The 16,126-nt window shown below is 30.6% G+C and overlaps 1 protein-coding gene across 2 annotated transcripts in view; it reads right to left on the reverse strand.

The window, feature by feature from the left end:
- Positions 1-12,482, reverse strand: part of LOC118185175 (proton channel OtopLc-like) — a 40,227-nt gene extending 27,745 nt beyond the window's left edge. Inside the window, exon 1 of one of the 2 annotated variants that reach the window (XM_035354996.2) lies at positions 12,328-12,482. The gene's annotated coding sequence lies outside the window, so the exon portion shown is untranslated. The remainder of the gene's footprint in view (positions 1-12,327) is intronic. The other variant, XM_035354997.2, reaches the window with a different exon arrangement.
- Positions 12,483-16,126: the final 3,644 nt, after the last annotated feature.

Genomic DNA, 16,126 nt, shown 5'->3' on the forward strand with positions numbered 1-16,126 from the left:
AAAAGTAATAGAAAATTTTATTTTTCAATAATTAAAACAAGATGATTACAACACTAATCTGAAATTTAAGGGCATGAGAAGTGTATAAAACGTCCGATCTTATTTTTACGGAAACCTCCCACGCAAATATTGAAAATGTATTTATTAAATTCCTAATATTGAAAATGTATTTATTCTACTTTCTTAAAAAAAATTTTGGAGCTGGAAGTTGCTAATATTTTTGCATAATGGTGTAGTGTGGTGTATTTAATTACGGCAAAGCACACTAGGGCTATCTGCCTAAGGGGAGGAATGCCTTCGTGGAGGACTTTCTAAGGGGAACTGGCTCGTATACACGTTACACATGAGGAAAACCACGAAAACACCCATGCAGCCAGCCCTTTTGCATAATGAAACTTGAAAACTCGAGACAAATCTGCCAAAATGTATAAAATGGTGAGGTAAGACTACCTGTGAGCCACTCAGCCCTTCTGCCATTCTACCATTTCTTCAAACCATTTTTTCCCCAAAATGTTCCCGTAGCAAGCACGCTGCCGAAAAGGTAGAATTGGTGCTATATTTGAAAGTACTGACTTATTTTATGTAAGTGTCTTTTGAACATTAAGCTTAATTTATTTTTAAATGTTTCTGAAGTTTTTAACCTATTTTGTTGTACTCAAGCTGAGTAATGTTACTTTCTTTGTTAAATAAAGAATTCATGCTTATTATGACTTGAGATTTTTAGGCTACTGTGTTAGAGGATTACTTACTCAACGCCGTAGTAGCGTGTTTAAGGTGTTGGTGTATTTAATTATGGCAAAGCACACTAGGGCTATCTGCCTAAGAGGAGGGATGCCTTCGTGGAGGACTTTCTAAGGGAAACTGGCTCGTATACACGTTACACATGGGGAAAACCACGAAAACGTCCATGCAGCCAGCCCGTTCGCGGGATTCGAACCTCGAACAGAACTACCAGTGTTCAGCGACTTTACCGCTCGGCCGCTGGTGGGCCAGTAGCGTGTTTAAAGTTTAAATACTCGCACATCAGAAGTATATGTCGAAAGCCAATACTTAAGAAAATAAAGCTTAAATTCGCCTTTTCGAATATTCTGTGTATATATGTATCTGAAATAATATATTTAAGAATTTCATTTTTATTAAACTCGTATTCCTTATGACTGGAAATTTTTTTTAAATATTTCGTTTAGTTATTACCATTGTTTTACAACAGAAGTTTCTTTATTAGAGGAGATAGGAAAGAACAGGATTTTTTTTCTTTCATTGCAATCTGACCTTTATTCGAATGCAAATTTATTTTTTCCTTAACTTTTGTTTAAATATAAAATTTAATAAATCATGCATCTACACATTTTTTGACATCTTAAAATTAAAAGTAGGCAACTTAAAATTATTTTAGAAAATTTTAACCTTTTGAAAGATATCAAGCATCACATTTTTTTTTAGAACTTTTTTCGTAACTGAAGATTATATAAGGCATCGGTATAAGTGTTATAAATAACAAATAATTAAAAAGGCAGTTAAAGATGGTATGTCAACATATGTATGAATCCGTATTCCTTCTATTCAAAACAACTACTTACTAATCCCAGTTCGAATCAATGTTATTCCCCTTTCTGTTTTACCTCTAAACCATGCCCGTTCTATAAACGCAACCTGGCATTTAAAAAATAAACAGTTCATCTCTTGAATTATGAGGTTACGGATACCAAAATACCGCTCAGTTGAAAATCCGCCTATATTTTTTTCCTTCTAAAAAACTTAACAGCCTCCTCTCGGCCAAACGTCTTACACGCAATATAACAGATATTTTTCAAACTATACCTATTATGCGCTGTATTCTTACAATAAAATAAGCTGAACTCAGATGGACATGATCAGCATTGCATGGCGTTCCGAGTACACAAACCCTCAGCTCTCGCAGTACTAACGGCAACAGAAGACGAAGAAATCATTACACTAGCATTATGTACATTAGATTTCACTTAATAAAGATGTGATTTATATTTACGTTGGTGTTTTTTATATTTCACTTAATCACCAGTGGTGCCACGTAAAGTCTGTCTATACTCCTACATTCTCATAAATTGTAATTCTTTTATAACAACTTTATATTTATTTTAAGCTAGTAAATGTTAAAATAAACAAGTATTTTTATACATTATGAGAATGTAGGAGTATAGACAGACTTTACGTGGCACCATTGGTAATTAAACAGGTATTTAATTATCAGTGGTGCCACGTAAAGTCTGTCTATACTCCTACATTCTCATAAATTGTAATTTTTTAATAGGTTTATATTTATTTTATGGTAATAAATGGTAAAATAAACAAGTATTTACATACATTTTATGCACTCACAACACGCCCAGCTTTTAAAAGTGTTTAAAATTTATAGGCTACCTGTTTTATTGGCTGTAAAATTCCAAATTACTCTAAATCTCTTTCCTTCCCTTCCCCGAAAGAAAAAGCGAAACTAAATCCAATACATTTACTGAAAACAAAAAATCCACGAATAAACAGATACGCACATTTCAAAAGCCAACAGTATAGGGCTGGTTATCATCAATTCCTCTTAAGTTAAAAGTAAACTTACTTACTTAATTGTACATTAAGGTATGGCATTTACAGCACTTAATTATATTTGCTTTAGAACACTTTCATCGTAAGAAGCATATGTGTAGAGACTATCTTATATGCAAACCCTTTTATTTATTTTTATTTTGCGAAGCATCCACAAAAACGCAGAGTCGCCTTATGTGTGAGGTCTTTTTATATACGGATCAATATGGCATGTTAACGGAAGCACAAGGTGCTGTTTTTCTTAATAAATTCTCTTATCATCACATAACTTCGCATATTGTGTTCATATTACATACGTTTAATTCTGATTATACGAGTCCTATTTCAAATTGAAATACACGTTTCTCCATTTTCATACTGACCAATAAGACAGCGAATTTGACAGCAGACATTGAAGGATAACCAAATAAACATAAAAAATTCATCTTCCTTCGCCTTGAGTATCAGTTAATAAGGAAGTTTTTCGCAGTACTTGTAGATGCGGCTGGCATCAAAAGAAAGAAAAACTATCTGAAATTGAATCAGCCTTCAAAAACCTCACCCACACAATTATAATGACTAGCAAAGAGTGTTCTAGTTTTAGAGCAAGTTGACTCCGTTAACACCAATAGAATCCATGATCGCCTTGCAGACTTCTTTTCGTTCGAGACTGAAATATACAGCTCATTTCTGTTCCGGAAGCTTTTTTGTTTTTAAAATGTGTACCCAAATTTTAAGCAGCATTCATTGTTTGTAAGTCAAAGTCATCTCTGAGAAAAAGATTACGCGTTATAAAATTAAGATGATTTGAATCTGTTTGTCATTGTGGTAACCCAAGTAGAAAATATGATGCATTTATATAAATGATAAGAAGAAAAAGGAAATATTATAGAATTCGCTTTTTATATTTATATAAGAAAAAGGAAAGAAGAAACGATGACTAAAGATAATTTTAAGTGTTCTAACAAATTTTCTGACTATACATTACTGTAAATTCAAATATTAGCAATCTCTGATAATATTTCAAAAGCTTTTTCTTCACATCGCCTAATCTTTGAAATTCCTGAAAAATATTATCGTATGAGTTTGTTTACAGTTAAACTGGACACTAAAATTCTGTATATTAAATCTGTAATAACAAGCAAAAGAACGATGGATCTTACGCGCATTAAATCATCGGTAGTATGAGTTAGGAAAAAAGGAGAATACAATTTAGTTGGGCTAAATAGCTAATAATATATCTAAAGAACTTCGATTCTATATCCTTGAGCAATAATGTATTATTTTCACTAAGCGCAATGACAAGTATTTGGCTATGGAATGAAGGGTCTCAGCCCAACAACTACATGCGATTGAATGCTTAAGTTGGCAAAAGATATAGTGGAAATTAATATATTACATTTTATTAACTCTTCTTGAGAGTAATAAGTTTTCTAAAAGTGTATTTTAATATTTCTCGTCCTGATATAGCACTTTTAATTCCGCTCAGCCCAATTATTTGGAGCAAGAAACAATCAAAATTCAAACTTTAAAATATCCTTTAGTAATGTCTGAATCAGAATGGAAGAAAATTTTGCTTTTTGTACGAAATATCAGTATTCCTTTGAAGTTAAGTCGAATTCTTCTTTAACTTTTGTTCATTAAAAATATAAATTATTATATAGTGATTAAGACATTGGTGTGAAAGCAAGAGATGCTTACTTTGAACTGTTTAAACCAATCTTTGTAGTTCAAGCTGCAAATTGTACACTTATACCTTTGATGATGAAGTAGGACAAACCTTGCCTCAACTTTAAAAGAGAAGAATAATAGTGACATGCACAAAACTAAGGAAAAACATGTCAATTATTCCGTGAGTTAATCCTACTAATCAAAAATTATTTGTAACCATTATGAGAAATCACTGGAGTTGATCTGGAAAAAAGAGCATGTGTGTGTGTGTGTGTGTGTGATTATGGCAAAGCCTCGAGGGCTATCTACCTAAGGGGAGGAATGCCTTCGTGGAGCACTTTATAAGGGAAACTGGCTCGTATACACGTTACACATGGGGAAAATCACGAAAACGCCCATGCAGCCAGCCTAGAAAAAAAGAAGGTCCTCCATAAAGGACTTTTTGTCCGAATCTTATACTACATATATAATATGTAATGATATAATTCAAGAAACCAGGACAATTTTCAGAATCCTGCTCTTTGGCTGCATAGATTTAATTTATAACCAATATAATGAAATAAAAAATACATATAGCGCCTATTAAACTACGCATATTTATTCAAAAAGTTAAAAATTTGAATGTGAAGTCAAACATGAAGTCAGTAAATATCAGGTTTAATATCATGTCAGTTATATTTGCTTTTAATTTCATTATTTGTAACCATTATGAGAAATCACTATAATTGGTTATATGGAATTTTTGATAGGACTATTCCCATTTCATTCCTTTGATTATATATATATCTATATATATATATAAATGTTGTATGATCTTAAATTCACTTAGTTCGAAAACAAGTTTTCCTAATATTTGCGCAATAGTTGCAAAGTAGGATAATAATAATTTATTTACTATAGAAATATTGATTATATTATCTTCGAATATAAATTTAGTAGAAGTATCAAAAAAGAGTGAACCCATATGTAGGAAGTTTAATTCCAAAAGTTTTGTTTTAAAGTAACTTGAATGTAAATTATTAAAAATGTTTTACGGGTACTTGAATTAAATCATGAATAACAAAATTTCAAACTTTAAAAAGAAATTAAATTAAAAGCAAGTAATTATCGCTATTGATCGGAAATTAGTTGACTTTCCAAGGGAAACAAACCAACTTCCGTTCAATGAACAATAATTAATAAATACGAAGGTGTTTCGTCTTTTACTCAAGTAAGAAAGGTAATGGTTATGCCAAACTGGAAAATTAAGTTTAACAAATATTTAAATGTAAGGAAGGACTTTTAAGAATCCTGCGCCTAGGTAGTAATGATTTAATTAAACATAATATAATTAAAGGGGAATACACCTATTAAAATTATTATATTTCAAATTAAACTAAGAGAACTAAGAAAGTAAAAGAATTACAATTTGAAGTTTAAATAAATTCCAATTTACAAATTTGTTATTTTTAAGTAATATTAAAAACATTTAATTTCAAAAGGTTTAGAAAGTTTTTAGGTATTAAATAATAAAAGTCAAATCGGTATGAAAAAATTGCTTTACTAGCAATGGCCAATAGTAGTAGATATGCATAAAATTGTGATAAATATTTGTTAATGATAATTAAAGCCATATAAAGAAAATTACTCAAATAGGAACAGTTGAAAAATAGAAAAACAATACCCACTCTTCAGGGTGGGAATTAGCTATTTCACACGCACTCCAACCATTTAGACATCGTGTTTCGTCCTTGCTATGCATGCAAATCGAAAGTAGAAATGAAATTAAATGTAAATATTTAATTCCCCAAATTTAGCATACTTAAAATGCATATCAAGAATTGCCCTACACCAGCGATTCTCAACCGGTGGTACGCGTACCAATGCTGGCACACAAGAGCAAAATTGGTGGTACGCAAAGAAACAACTATTAAATTCAAAAATCTCGTGGAAAAAAAAAAAAAAAAAAAAAAAAAAAAGAACACTTGATAGAAATTTCCTGTGATCGAACTATAACTATATACTGAACTGAGTATTTACTTGTTACTTTTTGGCGGAACCGAGAAAAGGAATTTAAAGGCATTTCAAATAAAGCTATTAAATTTTTATTCGAATCCCTTTTTGCAGATCCTAATTGTGTGAACAAGGATTTTCTTCCGTGGAATATTTGAAAAATAAATACAGAAGAAAATTAAAAGTGGATCCTAATTTACGGTTAAAACGAAGTGAAATAAGACCAGTTATAAAGAAATTGATCTCCCTTAAACAGGCCCAAATTTTACACTAAATTTTAGAATTAAAGTATTATAACTTAAATTTTGATAATTAAAATAGTAAACAATTTCCAATCTAATATTTTTATGTGTCCATGTTTAATACGAATAGCCAATAGATTGTGCAAATGGCAAAAAAATTTTTAAAAATATTTTTATTGAGAAATTGAAAACTAATCACTGTAAAATGTAATGGGGGTACAAAGGTTTTTCAATTTTTGTTTAGATGGTACGCGTTAGTCAAAAGGTTGAGAACCGCTGCTATGCAATGTAAATTAATTTAAATTATTTGGAATGAAAAACCTTATTTAAATGCAAAAATACTTCGAGAACAAAGCGTAAGTATTTTATCAATGTGATGAGCAAAACATGTAAAAATGTGAAAACATTGTAATGCAAATGTAAATAAAAGGAGTATACGTAATATATTAAAAATATTCAGTTAAATGAAAATGTTAAATTTAAAAATGAATTAGACCAGAATAATTTTAAAAACCATGACTTTGACGTTCTGCTAGAAATTCCAAAATTATTTCCACAAATTCACTCAATAGCTAGTATTAAAAGCAGGAAAACCTTCCTTTAATATACGTGATTCAATAACTTGATTAAATTACATAATATATTTTTCTACAAGCCAGAGGAATTCCCATGAGCTCTAACAGTTCAACACAAATTTGCAATTTATTTCTGTTTACACAAGAGTATAAGTTTCAGTTAAAATTAAAAGCACCAGCATTAAAACTATTTGCAAATACCTACACACCTACAGGTATATAGAAGATATTATTACTTTCAAAAATAATAAAGCAATAGAAAGGCTCAAAATCTATCCAAGCATTCTCAAACTTAATCCTACTAATAGTAATCAACAAGTCTCAACCTATCTTGATTTGTAAATTATTGATCATCACACCATGAAAATTTTTGACAAAAGAAGACATTTTGAGTTCACTACTATTAAATTAATCAATTGGAACTCCAATATTCCCAAAAAAGTAATTGAAAATGCCTTTATAAATCCAATTAAAAGAATAAGGAATATTTGTACAGACATTCAAGATATTAAAAATGAAACCTACTTACTAATTAGCACACTAAAGGATAACCAAGTACTTACTCAATTTATTAATCATTTATCTCAAAAAGGCAGGCATTAATTTTAATTTCATTCTTTTAATATAAGATATATGAAGGATAAATCTGAAACTTTTAATAAGGAGGATAATGTTGGATGGCTTAGCTTGAAAGATTTGCACATATGTAAACAGTACAATGTATAATTTTTTTTTTTTTTTTAATATTCTTTTTACTGGCTTCTAAACTTTTACTAACTCAAAGCAATTTTTCTTAAGTCGCAATTACAGCTCGTTTTGCGTGAAGATTCTTAATTTTTACTCTATCTTTTTTCCGTTTCATGACTTTTAGCCAGAAATATGTATATATATATATATATATATATATATATATATATATATATGTGTGTGTGTGTGTGATTTTTCATATACATGTTATATATATTATATGTGCGTGCATCTAAAGCATAATATCGTGATCATAATAAACATGCAGCACCTGTGTCATAAATGAAACCTTGAAATATGAAACACATTAAAAAATAATAGAAATAATAGAAAATAACAGAAATAAACTTCCACGAAATTTCTTTTAAAAACGTTAAACTAGAAAAGAATCTAAAAATTTTGCAATTATTAAAAACAATCTGTTTGATTATGTTGTACTGATAAGATTTTAATCGATCAGATTATTTCGAGCATCTGAATATTAATACGTTATATTAATAAAATTATTCATTAGTAACAAACTTTAAAGCGAATAATATCAGGCAGAAAAATTTAGGGAACAAATTTTTTACCTAATGCTTATTTTCTTAAGTACTGTACATGGATAATATTTAAAAATACGACAAACAGATTTTATATATAAATCAAAAATATTTTTAGTAAAATCAAATTTAAGCAAATTTAATAAATCAGGAAAACTATTCAGTTATTTATTAAAATATGCATCCATTAAAGTCTGCGTACATGGTTTTCTCTTTTGTTTAGTCACTCATTCTTTAAATCAGTCAGCACTTCTTAAAGTAAATCAATCACTTTGTTATTGTCAACGTCTTATAGTGCTCTTTTGGCAACTTTCTTTACAATGGACCGACCACCAGCAGCATCTTCTATAACTTTTAATTGTGTTCCTAAATATAATGATTTTGCCTTACGGGCACTTTAATCAAACCTTACGAAATATCTTAATCAAAGAAACACGTGAAATTTTAAATATTTTTTGTAAATAAAAGAAAAGGAAAGAAACATGCATGCTCTTAATTATGAACTCTGAAATACACGTGATTGGCAGCATTAACATAAAAACATAATTGATTGCCATGGCGCCACTGAACACTGATTTAGTGGCTGCATAGACAGGAAATAAAAATTTAGTATAAACTGTCTAGGAATATGATGAATCATTTAAAGACGGCTGTATCATAATTGCGTATTCAGATATGATAAATTACACGAAGCTGAGAAAGGTTGATGATTCAAAAATGATTTACTGTTTTCCATAAAAGTAGATTTTCTGTTATAATAATAAATGAAAATGTACCTCTTTTTAGTACATAAAATAATTTAGTTTAATGACAAAATGAGGCATTTTGTGGTCGCATTAGACCTAATGGTGCCGGTAAAGAACTGGCCTTCCTAAAATCGAATTGTGTTATTATCAGTACCGATACCAATAACCCAGTGGTAACGTCGTTGAACACTGGTAGTTAATAACACTGATAATCGGTGGACTGCTAGTCTACCTGAGTTCGACTGCCAGGCAAACGGGTTGGCTTCATGGGCGTTATCGTGTTTTTCCCCATGGGTAACACAGTTACGAGCCAGTTTCCCTTAGAAAGCCCTCGCGTTCTTTGCCATAACCACATAAACCAAGCTAAAGATATTGGTGTCTTCCAGAAATGGTATTCTTAGGCAAGTGGTGGCTATGAGTTCACTGTGTTTAAAAATACAAAAAGATTTCTTTAATTACCATATGAATACATTATTAATAATGCTCCTGTATTAAAAATTGTTAATAACCTTTTCTATTACATTGGCTCATGAAGCAATGATATCTTACCCAGTTAATTTACTTCCAGCTTGCAAAATGGTCACGTTTTACTACAAACATGTCACAGTAGTTGATGCATTTAGTGATTTACGAATATGTTTTAAGACCATATAATTTATTACCAAAGATTTGAGTTTCGATTTCAAATACCTGTAATTTTCCCCATTAAAAGAGTTAATAGATGCTGCTGAAAAACAGCAATTAGCCAGATGATAGTCTATTTGAGAACTTACCAAGCTCAAACTTGAAAAAAAAAATTATTGCTGAAAAAAATTATTTTAATCCATTTAAAGTCAGTTTATTGGTGATATATCAACAGAACTGATGATATACCAATGGAAATTTCAAGTCACGAAATAGCATATTCTAATCAAGTCGCCTGCATTCATAAATAATACAGTGATACCACCTAGGATTTGAAGTCTTCTTTGGTATTTTTATCAGCGATCAAGAACAAGAAATAATTATTAGCCATATAATCAGGCAGTATAAGAAAAACTAATAACCAAGACTTATTTCCTTAAGTCATTCCAGAAAAACTTGCATATTTCTGTACCATGCAAATCATCCCCGGGAAATGACACCACTTGCCCAAATATCATCCCCGGGAAATGACACCACTTGCCAAAAATATTTTCTAGCTAGGGTCCTGCTAGAAATAATGCTATAATATTTCCTCGTTTAAAACATGAAATATCATTTTAGAGAATCTCAAGCTCAAAATTTCAAGAACCTGCATAAGTATCACAATAAATTGTATAAAATTTTAGAATAATCAACTAATTACTTCCAGAGATAAGGTAACGATATTCAGGCAGAATAGCATTTCACTTATTAGCTTATTTGTGCACTTTCTTAGATGGTAAATTTTTTTCGTGATAGTCTGAAAGGAGTCCCATATGTATCCTAATTCTGTTTATAACATGCATCTTAATGAATCAATTAACTGCCCAAAGAAATATTTTACTATCGATTCGATCTTGCATATTATGCAGAAGTTCTGTTTAACGTTATTTGCACGTCATCCTGAACATAATTTAACCATGTTCCTAAAATTATTGCACTGAACTCCCTTTAAGATTCCTTCCAGACGGCAACAAACGGCTGTCTGAAATTTGCATATTTTATGTAATGATAACATAAACAACATTCTTGTTTTTTTTTTTTTTCATGATCCTTTCCCGTACAGATTTTCGATCTGAAGTACATAGAAAATAATTTTTTTAAATTCTATTCAAAAATTCCTTTTCTGTAAAATATTTGTTCTGCGAAATCATATAAATTTTTACCGCATATCTTTTTCCATTTTAATTCTCAAGTTTAGTAAGACATGAACGGCTAATTCTGAAGCACACTCCAAAGTGTTTAGGATTTTATTCAAGTATTTTTAGTATCGACAGTATTGTAAATCTCTTCTTGAATTGAGTACATATAGAAGCTCCAGAGATGCAAAATAAAAATACACCCCATAGTAAAAAAGTGAATTTACCAATACAGGGAACCCTCTCGCAGCGACCATCTCTTTATAACGAACATATCTCACAGTTACTAGTATTTCTAAGGAGAAAAATAAACATCGGCGTTAAACATCCTCTCTAAGGTGATCACTCCCATACAAGGCCAAACTCGTCTGAAAAAAAGATGACGGGCGGTTAAAGAGGGTTCACTGTTTACTTGTTCGAATTGAATACACCACTACTAATGTTCACTATCACAGATTTTCTTTTTTCAGTACTTTCACAATTTATTTTAACATGGAAATCATAAAGCTTAATTTTGATGTTTCCAATATTTCATGAAACATGCAAGTTACGCGTTAAGATTTTATTTAATGACGAATTAAGTATAAAAAGCGAAAACTTTAAATAAAAAAAAATTATTCATTTTGTTACTGATGGGACAGTAATGAACAGTATGAAATGGAATTATTTATATCGAAATAACTCTGTTTTATATAATGCATAGAATTAGTAAATAAATAAAACAAATGCTTGCTTAAGTTATACATGTGACAAAGAGAACATTAAGACAGAGAGTGAGAAAAATATTTAATTATATTATTGCGTAAAATTAGCAAAGCAACAACGTTGTGTTTGGTGTAGATTTAGCTAAGAACTTAATCGATTTTGAAAACAAATAGATACAGGCCCCTGCAAGACCGCAGATTTCTTTGCTCCTGATGAAGAGGAATCTGTACCTGTTTGCCCTCGAAATCGATTGAGTTCTTGACAAAATACATGCCAAACAACAAGGCTGTTACTTTGCTAATTTTATGTTTCACTTAGACGTGTTTTTATTTTTTTTATTTTTATTTTATTGCGATTATGAAATAATGTAACTTGTTTTCACTTCTCAGAATGCAAAATAAATAAAATATGTTCTTATAAATTTTGATAAAAGGAATACTGCTACAGGGAAACTAGACTTTCAAAGATTACTGATCATAATAAGCACTACAGAGCACAGAACTTGTAAGAAAAGAAATTTTCCAGTCACTCAGTGTTACGATTTGCATGCTGATTCAGGAAACTATAACGTCGCCATTGTGGCAATTTTCATGAAACATTCCTTTAACGGGATTCGAATAAAAGTTACTTATTATTTTTAAAAAATTATAAAGGATATTGTGTGGATCAGTTTTGAAGTCGGATATTAAAGTATATAATTATCAAGCAGCACACTAATATGAATTGCATTAAAAGAAAAAAGTTACCTTTGAAATTACTTGATTGCAAGAAATAATCCCTCAGTGTTTTCACTGAGCTTAAGATACGATGTTCGGTCCAACATTATGCCCGAAATTGTAGATCCAATTTCCAGCTACTTATATTAAATTATTTTATTGTCACGTGCTCCTTTTTCTTTTTCTCCTCTCGCTTTCAACCACTTGATTTCATTGAGCTCATTTAGGAACTCGTCTCTTCTATCTGGATCCAGGCGCGTTTCCTGATCAGCAAGAGGCCCAGGGATTCCGATTCGATTTAAAGCTCTCAAAGAAGAAAGAAATATGCATGTCTTGAGACTAATGTCTATACTTATGGAATCGCAGTGAACTAGAAATTATTTCATTTTAATGGCTACGATTGAAAACATGTTGGCCACTTTGTTGAATTTAACATTACTAGCAGCTTGAATCCGATAGTAACATCACACCCTACAGTGAGGTGAGGAATCAGAATCTTGTTTAAGAGAATATTAGAGGGCCGTATGCTGAGAAATAAGATTAAAATCCTCTCAGTTACCAGACGGCCTATGTTCAAAATTTTAGATTATGAAGTACTTTTTCTAAAACCCATAGATAATGTTATAATACTACAGACTCATATAGCAAGAGGAATGACCAAAATATTATCTTCTGAAAGATTAATTAGCTTTATTTACAAGTTTTCTGATATATTAAATACGTCTATCAGGGGCTTCTGAAAAGATATTTTCTTTGGGAAATTACGATTCTCAAAATAAGCAAGGTTTTTGTTGTAGTTTTTAAAAATGATCTAAATCAACCGTGCATTGCTTCAAGTTGCATTTGCTAAATGATTTCTTATTATTATGTTAATTGGTTCTTCTTGACATTTCAGAAAAGTCATTAAGCTGAAAGTTTTCATCAGAAACAAGGTTTTGAAAGTCTAAAACGTTTTTAATTAAGCTAAGTATTATAATATAGATTTGATTACTGCAATGAACTTTAAACTAAATTATATGAGGAGTATAGTGATGTATATATTGGGAATAGGTAATTTTTTTAAAAAAAATTAAATCTTTTGTTACAACTTGAAATAAAATTGTTTTTTTTTTTTTTATTTACGAACAGTTAGGAGCAATATTAAAAGCAAATGTTTCCTTTAATGGTTATCTCTACTGTATATGATATATTTCAGATACCAATTCAGATTATAATACTCAGCTTATAAATCAGCTTATGTATAACTCAGTCATATTATAACACAGATCCTGCGTCTTAAAATAGCCCGGCTTTAAAAACTTTCACGCATTATTTTTGAATGCTACTCAGACCTATTAACACTTAACGTTTGCCTTTCGTTTTTGCGAGCAATAATTGCAGCACCTTAAACAGCAATATGTAATTCATTTAAATCCTATGCTGAAACATTGGACAGGAAAATATAATGCATTATATTATTGTACCTGGCGCATCAAGAACAAAACTATCTGTCGCTTCACGAGAACTTTTATAGAAATAAAATACACATTTTTTTAAAAAGTCCTATGGAGATCAAACTATAACTGGATCATGTCTTCTCAATTAGATTATTCTTAAAAGACCCACATTTTTTTATATTTTTATTCTAGCAACATTTATGCAACCTATGACAACTGAAAACCGCATTTGCATCGCATTATAAGCGGATTCGCACTGCAACGCATTGCGTTATAATGATTTTAACTTTGCTGTGACTTATCTCACTCATCTGATAGTAATTTTATCGAAGAGGGAGTGCAGGATTACGTCTATCTTTGGCATCGCCCTTGGGCACCTTATAGGTGAGAGAGCGAGATTGTCCAGTTCCGTCTCAGTTTTAAGGAAACATCCCCCGGGAGACAAATTTAAGGGTTTTACACCCGTTCACCCTAGTACCAAACCATTCGAGAAAACATTCGATCCTTCGTGTATTTTAAGTGCCCTCTACAGCAAAAACACTATATATTTACAAACACCCGAGCCTTCTGGAGGATTCGAACTTGAGACCAATGATACAACAGCCAGCATCGCTAAATTCTATAAAGATACAGGCGGCATAATGTTAACATAGATCTATTCAATTAAAATAACTGTACCATTCTCGTATCATTAGTCAAGCAGAAGGTACTAACGAAAATATTCTACGTACTGTGTTACACAGTATCTGTAAGATGCAATTATGAAAGCGAGTAAAATACATCTATAGGTTATTAGATATTAATAATTAATTCTGAATTTAGAGTAATTAAAAGTATGTGATGACATTTAAACTGTATTTGTATATTATGTCGAAATATTCAATACATGTTTAACGCGATTAGGAAACAGAAACTTGAATTCATCATTGCAAAGAGAGCGCAGTAAATTTTAGAGAAAAATTAGGACCCTCAATTTCCTAAAATTTTAAGAAAATGTGCAATAATACGAAATGCGTAATAACGTTATAAGATACTATTCAGAGTTCGTCACTCGACAGAAAGAATAAAAATGTCTTCACCTTCTAAATCATCTGATAGAATTACTGCGGTAATTTTTATTAGCCTCCAAAATTTCTGTATAGTTTACGCAGTTTTCGACAAAATTAATAAATTTATTAAATTTAATTATTTTTAAAAGGAATATATGAGAGTCGATGAATTGAAAGGACTGGAAAATGGTGTAAAGGACCCTTTTATTTAACTAAAATAAAAGTTAATAGAAGGCACCACTTGTGCTTACAAAAATTAAATTAGCAACCTTACATGCAGCAGACGGAACACACTCTAATTCTACCCTCTAAAACCTTGCTTTAAATACTATCTCCTTCCTACCTCATTTAAACGGAAGCGAGCTAGAAATTTATATTCTGGCAGGAGAATGGGAAGCGAGAAGGACAGAAAAGCGCATTAGCATAAAATAACTGGTTAATAATCTAAACGAAACCTTACATGTTCTTAGTTAAAAAATCTGAAATTGGAAGTGAGAGAAAACAATGTTTAAATCCTATATTCGATCTTGTGGAGGAAGAGGAAGTACATTCTTTTCTTAAATCGACGCTGCTTAGGGTCATAGAAAATATAATCACCTTCAGAATTCTAAAGGATCCCAGAACTTTCTCTTTCCTCCTCTTTGTCTTGACAATTTAGCATTTGGAAATTTAATTTAATAATTCGTCAATTAAAAGAATATTTTAGAAGTGAGGAAAGAATCATATAATTATCAGCGGTTCTGACATTACCTTTTGTTATATTAAATCTTCTTTCGGTTTCAGTTATACCAATGCGCATAACAAACGTATAAAAACTGTTTTTCGATTAAACAAACAAGATAAGTTTCAATTACTTTAGCACCCTGAATTTTATTTTTCTAATCAAATTTTTGAAACATTTATATTTCTTTTCTTTACCTTCTTTTGAAAAAAATTTTCTGAATTCTTTTCAAGTAATTTCTTGAAACTTTAGAAATTTATTCTAGCATTTTTCTCCATGTTACAGATTTTAGATTAGACAAACTTTGGATTAGTTAAGAGATTCCCACAAGGAACACATAATTTCTTAATTAATTTAACAATGTTTTTATTAACTCTTTCCGCGATGTTTGCCTGTGGTCTGTACGGGAAAATTTTCATATGCCGTATGTCAAGCCCTTTACACAAATTTTCAAAAATTTGACTAACAAACTGTTTACCATTATCACTTATTTCTTTTAACGGTGCACAGTAAGATATATCTGTGTAAATACGCATCTGCGACTATTTTAGCCAACGCTCGCTTTAACGGAATTATTTCTATCCATTTAGAAAAATGATCAGCAGTCACCAAAAGATATCGGT

Source organism: Stegodyphus dumicola, chromosome X1 (assembly GCF_044657685.1).
Source record: "Stegodyphus dumicola isolate Sdum_Otavi_A_Nest chromosome X1, ASM4465768v1".
NCBI lineage: Eukaryota > Metazoa > Arthropoda > Arachnida > Araneae > Eresidae > Stegodyphus > Stegodyphus dumicola.